Source organism: Natator depressus, chromosome 1, assembly GCF_965152275.1.
Source record: "Natator depressus isolate rNatDep1 chromosome 1, rNatDep2.hap1, whole genome shotgun sequence".
In the NCBI taxonomy this organism is placed as follows: Eukaryota; Metazoa; Chordata; order Testudines; family Cheloniidae; genus Natator; species Natator depressus.
Genome location: NC_134234.1, coordinates 265,496,675 through 265,505,424, shown reverse-complemented (window position 1 = coordinate 265,505,424; position 8,750 = coordinate 265,496,675).

Below are 8,750 nucleotides of genomic sequence, written 5' to 3'. Positions count from 1 at the left end.
AGGGCAAAAATCCTCCCTCCACCCCCAGATCCCCGCCTTCACAAATAAGTTAGTGTATTTAACAAACTTTATCTACTAAAAAGCCAATCCTGGAAGCAAACCTTTTCCTAGACAGGAGATGGGAAACTGCTGACACAGGAGTTACCTTTTGAGATTGTGCCAAGGATGTAGCACCAGCTCCTTAAAGGTATTTAGGTGCCTCTATAACTTTGAGGGTCTGGACTGTAGAGTCTAAATCCAAGGCTAGCTCTGTTTGTAGATCAAGAATTTCCAAACGGATATTTCCAAAGGATTCTGGAATATGTTTTTATGGGCGTTTGGTTGTGTGTTTTAAAAACTTTGTGTTTTAAACAAGTTCTTGCTAAATGGCAACAGATTCCACCCTTTTATGAAAAACCCACGCAGGACAAAGTGGAGTGATACCCACATCGTAACATGCACCAATATGAATTGACACTAAATGGATCTCTTGGTAGGACCGAAGGAACGCTGAACTATGAACTCACCTCTAAAGATGCAGTCTCTCCAGAGCAGGGTAAAAGACAGTTACCTTTTCCGTAACTGGTGTTCTTCGAGATGTGTTGTTCATGTCTATTCCACAATAGGTGTGCGTGCTCGCCACGTGCACCGGTGCTGGAAGTTTTTCCCCTAGCAGTACCCGTAGGGGGGAGCGCCTGCCTGGCATGGTATAAGGGGGGCTGCGCTTCCCCCACCCTCAGTTCCTTCTTGCCAGACAACTCCAACAGAGGGGAAGGAGGGTGGGATGTGGAATAGATATGAGTAACACATCTCGAAGAACACCAGTTACGGAAAAGGTAACTGTCTTTTCTTCTTCGAGTGATTGCTCATGTGTATTCCACAATAGGTGATTCCAAGCTATATCTGTTGGAGGTCGGTGGGAGTTCACAAGTTCTCGGGATGGAATACGGACCTGCAGAACCTGGCGTCATCCCTGGCCTGGGAGATGATCTCATAGTGCGAGGTGAACATGTGAACCGAAGACCATCTGGCGGCCCTACAAATGTCCTGGATGGGGAAATGGGCCACGAAGGCAGCCGACAAGGCCTGCGCCCGAGTTGAGTGTGCGCTCACAATGGGTGGCGGGGGAACCCCCGCCAGCTCATAACAGGAGCGGATGCACGAAGTGATCCACTTAGAAAGCTGTTGAGTGGAAATCGGCTGACCCTTCGCACACTCAGCCAAGGCGACGAACAGTTGCGAAGACTTTCTGAACGGCTTGGTCCGCGTGAGGTAGAAAGCCAGAGCTCACCTCACGTCAAGCGTCTGGAGACAGCGTTCCTCACTAGTTGTGTGAGGCTTGGGCCAGAGGATGGGCAGAAAAATGTCCTGACCCATGTGGTAGGCGGAAACCACCTTTGGGAGGAACGCAGGGTGTGGGCGGAGCTGGACCTTGTCCTTATGAAAAACCATATATAGCGGTTCGGAGGTTAGGGCCCCGAGCTCCAAGACCCGCCTAGCCGATGTGATAGCTACCAGGAACACCACCTTCCACGAGAGGTGAGACCAGGAACACGTGGCCAGTGGTTCAAACAGGACCCCCGTGAGATGAACCAGCACCAGGTTTAGGTCCCACTGTGGTACCAGGGGCTTGGAATATGGACAGAGATGGTCCAAACCCTTAAGGAACCAGCCGGTCATAGCATGGGAAAACACCATGTGCCCTTGCACTGGAGTATGAAAGGCCGATGTGGCCGCCAAATGCACCCTTACTGACGAGGGCGCCAGTCCCTGGGCCCTCAGATGTAGGAGGTAATCAAGGATAAGCTGGGTGGTGGCGGCCGTCGGGGAAACACCCTGGCCTGCCACCCATATCAAAAACCGAGACCATTCTGCCACATAGGTATGGCGAGTGGAGGGCCATCTACTTTCGAGGAGGACGTGCTGAACCTGTTCCTAGCATGTCCTTTCCTCACCACCTAGCCACTGAGCAGCCACGCCATGAGATGAAGCATTGCTAGGTTGGGATGGAGACAGCGGCCCCAGTCCTGAGAGAGCAGGTCCAGGCGGAACGGCAACTGCCATGGCGGAGCTACTGCCAGCCCCGAGAGGGTCCCGTACCAGTGTTGCCGGGGCAATGAGGATGACCCTGGCTTTGTCCGTCTTTATTTTCTCCATGGCCCTGCTGATCAGAGGGAATGGGGGAAAAGTGTAGGGGAGCTGGCCTGACCAGGACAGGGTAAAGGCATCGGAGGTAGTGCCCCTCCCTAGGCCCCCCTGGAGCAGAACTGGGGGCATCATCAGTTCTGCCGGGTTGCAAATAGGTCCACCTGGGGAGTACCCCACCTTCAGAAGAGCTGGTGAGTCACTTCCGGGTGTAGAGACCACTTGTGCTGAGAGGAAAAATCCCTGCTCAAGTGATCCACCCTCACATTCTGGGAGCCGGCAGGTGGAAGGCTTTTAGGTAGATGTCATCGGCTATACAGAAGTCCCACAGCCTGAGGGCTTTGTGGCAGAGGGCAAAGGATCGGGCCCCGCCTTGCCTGTTCATATAGAACATCGAGGCCGTGTTGTCCGTGAGGACCCTGACTACCTTGCCCTCCAGGTGCAAGCGGAAGGCCACACATGCCAGTCGCACCGCCCTGAGTTCCTTGACGTTTATATGAAGGGGTAGGTCTTGTAGAGACCACAGGCTTTGGGTCTGAAAGTTCCCCACATGGGCCCCCCAACCCAGGTCCGACGTGTTGGACACCAGCTCCAATGACGGGTTCCTGTCCCTGCATTGGACCCCTTGGAGCATGTTGTTTGGGACAGATCACCACCGCAGGGAGGTGATCACCGAGTTCGGCATGGTGAGGACTTTGTCCATTCTGTCTGTGGCCTGGGAGAACTGCGAGGCCAGCCAGAGCTGGAGGGGCCTCATTCTGAGTCTGGCATGATGGACCACCTATGTGCACGCAGACATGTGACCCAGCAGTTGCAGGTAAACCCTGGCTGTCGTCACCAGGAACCTTGTGACCGAGTCGATGAGACCTTTCAGGTCTCGAACCTGTCTGGTGGGAGAGAGGCCCTGGCCGACGTTGCATCCAGTAGCGTCCTGATAAACTCTATATGTTGGACCGGGACTAGCGTGGACATGGTATTGTTTATCAACAGCCCCAGAGCACTACATGTGGACAGGAGGAGTGCCACATGATCCCTCACCTGTGACCAGGAGGTGCCTTTGACTAGCCAGCCATCCAGATATGGGAATATTTGGACCCCCTGGCATCTGAGGTAGGCTGCTACCACAGTCATACACTTTGTAAAGACCCTGGGGGCAGTGGATAGGCCAAACGGTAGGACCATGAATTGGTAGTGACTCTGTCCCACCATGAAACGGAGGAAGCATCTGTGCCCCTCGAATATGTGGATGTGGAAGTACGTGTCCTGTAGATCGAGGGCAGCGTACCAGTCCCCAGGATCCAGGAAGGGGATGATGGAGGCCAGGGAAACCATGTGGAATTTGAGTTTCACCACGTAGTGGTTCAGGCTTCGCAGGTCCATGATGGGCCTAAGCCCCCTTTGGCCTTCGGGATAAGGAAATACCAGGAGTAATACCCCCTGCCCAGGAACTCCTTGGGCACCACCGCTACAGCTCCTAGGTCCAGGAGCCGCCCCACCTCTTGCTCGAGCAGGGCCTCATGAGAGGGGTCCCCCAGAAGGGACTGGGGTGGAGGGCAGTTGGGCGGGGAGGAGGCAAACTGAAGGGTGTAACTTCGGGAGATAGTGTTGAGGACCCATCGGTCCGAGGTGAGCCGCAACCATTCCGGGAGGAAAGCACACAACCCACTGGAGAAAAGGAGCTTTATTGGGGGTAGGTCCCTGCTGAGAACTGGCAGGGTACCCCCCAGTGTCCTGTCAAAAGCACCTTTTGCCCGCCTGCTTACCCTTAGAAAACACAGGCTGGGGGGGCAGGTGGGGATTGCCATTGTGGGCGCTTTCTATAGTCCCGCTGCTTTCTGTGGGCGGCCTCGTACTTCGGGAGGGCGGCATAGGCATGCGCACGGGGCGTACTGGGTGCGCCCAGGCACACGCTAATGCCCTGAGCTCCAGCTGGGAAGGCTGCTCCTCCCCGCTCCGGAGGCGGGCGGCAGGACGAGGCGGAGGCTGTAGCAGTTGCAGGCAGCGATGGCGGTGGAGCCGTGTTTACGGTGCTGCTGCGCTGCTGGCCCCTGCGGCACGGGGTGAGTGGAGTCAGCCCAGGGGCCCAGCTCCACCACTATTTGGGGCCGGGTGACCACCCAGCCCCACCTGCCGCCCTGCCTCCCCCAGCCCCCTCTTGCTGCCCCCATACACCTGCCCAGGCCCTGGAGCAGAGCATCCTTGCCTCTTCCCTGCAGCTCCATGCTGCCTCCCTGCAGCAACTACTGCTGCCGGGTCCTAGCGTCCCCCAGCTCCACTGCCAGGGCAGACTGACTCTGAGCCTGCCCTTCCACCTCAGACCCTTCCCTTCTCCAGCGGGACCTGCCCCCAGCACAGGGCCACCGCCCCCACCGCCCGCAGTCACTGCTCCTGCCCCACGCTGGACAAGGAGGCAGTCCCATCCCTCACCCCCAGTGAGGCTACAGTCAGGGGCAACAGCAGGGGAGGAGGTGCACGCAGCACCCCCAGCACCCACCACAGATCTGAAAGGGGACCTAGGAGCACATGCCGTGAGAGTGGGGGGGGGTGAGTGTGCTACTGGGGGGGGCGAGAAAGGGGGGCTCCTCCCCCCAGAGCTCGCTGCTGCCGGCAGGAAAAGGGCTGGGGGGAGTCCTCCTCTCCGGCCCCTATCCTGGAGCAGCCTGCCTGCACCCCAAACTCATCCCCAGCCCCACCCCACCCCAGAGCCCACACCCCCAGCCAGAGCTTTCACCCCCCTCCACCCTAGCCCTGAGCCCCTCCAACACCCCAAACACCTTATCCACAGTCCCAGCCAGAGCCCTCATCCCCCTGCACTCCAACACCCTGCCTTAGCCCTGAGCCTCTCCAACACCACAAAGCCCTCATCTCCAGTCCCAGCCAGAGCCCTCATCCCCCCACACCCCAACCCTCTGCCCCAGCCCTGAGCCTCTCTAACCTCCCAAACCTCCCAGCCCCAGACAGAGCCCTCACCCCCCACACTCCTACTCTTGCCCTGAACTCCTCCCATACCCCAAACCCCTCACCCTGCACCCCCTCCCTCTGCATCCCCTCCCATCCCCAAAGCCTGCACCCCAATCCCCTGCCCCAGCCTAGGGCCTGCACTCCAGACCTCCCCCACCCAAACTCCCTCCCAGAGCCTTGGGCAGGTGGGGGCGGAGTTTGTTGGGGAGGAGTTTCGGTGGTGGCGGGTTCTGGGCACCACCAAAATTTCTACAAACCTGCCACCCCTGGTGACAGGGTCCCCCCCGCACAGGGTGTATTTGTTGCCTGTACAAACTTCCCCAGCAGCTGCACAAAGTCGTAATTGCATCACACAGCGAACCCTATGCTGTTACTGTGACCCCCCTTAGCCCCCAGCCCGCCCGGGCCCACCTAGCCAATCGTCGCCTTCCCAGCGCTACACATGACCTTTGTTGACTTACATCAGTCATAGCGCTATTCCACCGCTGCGCTCCAGCTTGGTTGGCACTCTTTGCGCCCGCCCTGTAAGTGCGTATGATCCACTGCTGCCTCTGGACTGGGAGTATCCGCGGTGCTGGGACCTACATCAGCCATGGGACAGGGATCTCGACGCGGAGGAACGGCACCGACAGTAGTAGCTGCTCCGTGAACGGCCTCGATAGGCGGACCCACGTCAGCGAGATGCCGGTGATCGACGCCCAGGGCTACGGTGCCTTGACGCAGACTTGGAACAGTAGTCCGAGAGGGAACGGCATCGATGATCGTGCCGCGACTGACTGCAGTATCTCCTGCAAGATGAGGACCATTGGCGATGTCTGCCACGGTCCCGTGGATATTGGCTTCGTGAAGACGAGCGGTGCCAGGAGTCCTGGTCGGACGGCACCCATCCGGACACTCTGGCCAGTGTCGAGGGCAATCCACATGGACTGAGCCCTGAATGGTCACTGGGAGGTGAGCGGTGTCAGGAACGTTCCCTTGACCGAGACCGGTACCGGGCCAGTGGCGACGGCGGTGATCCCAGGGGTGGCTTGCCCCTGGAGCGTGGGGCCGACATCAGCGGAACTCCGGGCACCAGCATGGACATGACGTTCCTGGCTGCCTGGAGGGCTTCGGGTGTAGATGGCATCTGAAGAGGCCTGCTCCAAAAGGGCCGGATTACTCCGCTCAATGTGAGTCAGAAGCCTAGGGCCCAATGGGGATTGAGGACTACCCGACATGGGCCTAGCCTCTGTCCCAGACTACCCTTGGTTCCATTGCGAAGAGGGAGTTTTTCCGGTCCTCTTGGCGTGCCCCGTAGATGGGGAGCTGTGCCGACTGCACGATGGTACCAGAGGGTCTCTGCGTACCGACGCCGCGGTGCTGGGTACCAGTTCGGAGCGGCGTGCTGGGGTCGGGGCCAGTGCCAACTCCATCAGGATGGCCCAGAGCCTAATGTCCCTTTCTTTTTTAGTCCGGGGCTTGAAATACTTGCAGATCTTGCACCTTTCGCTGATACATGTGTGGGTCGCTCCTTGGCATAGAATGCCTACAAGAGCCGCATGACTTAAAGCCTGGGGTGCAAGGCTTGTCCCGGCCCAGGCTCAATGACTAACTAAACTAACTGAATTAGCTAACTGACTCCAGGTACTACTGAACAAACGAAGAGTTCTGGGGACGAGCTGCAGCAAAGCTGGAGCTGAGCAGTTCTGACACACCTTCACTGGCGGCAAGAAGGAACTGAGGGTAGGGGAGAGCGCAGCCCCTCTTATACCATGCCAGACAGGCGCTGCGGGGGGAGGCACGCTCCCCCCTATGGGTACTGCTACGGGAAAAACTTCCGGCACCGGTGCACGTGGCGAGCATGCACACCTATTGTGGAATACATATGAGCAATCATTCAAAGAAGAAGGTAGATTGGCAGGCCAGCAAGAGGAAGCTTGCATTGCTGATCTTCATGCTGGTGTATTTTTGAGAATATGTAACATTGCATCCTACAAAAGAACTTTGGTTCCTGGTGTTGGCTTCCGGGCCCCTTTTACAAGCACTACAACCACTCATTAAAAGGTAATATTTACTGCAGACTTGCAGCATGCAAACTGACACTGGCATATCCCATAAGAGTACGTTACATTTTAATGTAAAAATGGTGAAACCAGATTCTCTGCTACCTCTTTAGACACAAATTTGCTTGCAGGCCCAACTCTGCAAGTTGCAAAGCTGAACAGCACTGAGCACTTGGGAGTTGAATCCCAGCCAGGGCAGCCCTTGGCTCTGGAATTGTATAAGTGACCCTTCTTACACAGTGTAAGTGACCCTTCTTACAGAGTCCAAACATCAACAGGATTTTGCCTGAATAAAGAGCAAAACCTTAGGATTTAATGATCATTGCCCATGCATTGCTGGTACTTGTTCCCAGCTCCCCTGTACACATGCATACACTCCAAGTCAGCGGAAATTATGTTGGGGAATTTAGATTTCACCATCCAATCAGATGGGGGAGAGAGAGAGAGAGAGAGAGAGAGAGAGAGAGAGACTTTCTCCCTTGATCATGTCCATATCAATCGCTGGAAGGCTCCCCTGCAACCGGAGTGACTGTGAACAGCAGGACATACTAGGAATATCCATAGACCACAGAGCACTGCTGTACTGAGCTTTCTTTGTAGACCTAGTAAGCAGGAAGAAATTAAAATATGGTGTAGAAAATTACCAACTTGAAGAGCACCAAGTAAAATATACTAGTATGTCTATTTCACCACAGGAATTGTGGATAGCTTCACCTTTAAAGAGGAAGACATGCAATGGACCATTTAAGATGAAATGGGTAACATTTACCATTTATGCTCAACAATCTGTTTCACCCTGTATTTAGCCATGACACTGATTTCTTCCATTCTGAAAAAGTACTCTATGTAGCTCAAATGATTGTCTCTTTCACCAGCAGAAGCTGAGTCAATAAATATTACCTCACCTACCTTGCGTAAGATATACCAACAAATTTACTCTACTCTGTTGAATCAGTGCTAGTATGTAGAAAGGCAGATATTTTCAAGCCACCAGGAGGCTATTACAGATCACATTAAATTAGTATGATCTTGTTACAGGAATTCCCTTTTACTTTGATACTCTTAATCTGCTGCAGAAAAGATTTTCCAAAGCAGCTGATAAAAGACATGGCCATCATCAGTGCTCACATTCTCTGTGACCCAGACTGTGATATACCAACAGCTGTTCATTCACTCTTGGCCTCTAACAGATTCTAGCTCCCAATCAAACTACAGAGTAGAGCAGGGCCAGTGTGAACATGTAGGAGATGATGCCTCTGGCTGTGATAGTTTTGTCTGAAATGATTTAATAGCTAGACAGTTACACAATAGCAACCCAAATCCAAATATTTTAGAACAAGACAGTGTATTCTGCTGAACCTATCAAAACCCTGTTTAAAACTTTGGAAGCATGTACTGGAGAAAGATATTTTTAGCTGTCAGTTTTAAGTTGTTCTCAACTGTGTTTAATCTAGAAATATTTGCAGAGCGGTAGCCATTCTCACTCCTTTCCAAAAACTCTATTGGGTATTCAGTTTTCTCCTCCTACAAAAATACAATAGTTACTTGTTTTTGCTTTCTTTTCTGCTCCTCATACAGGTGTAAATTTCTACTAGTCCAGTCAGCATCTGCATTTCAGCTTAT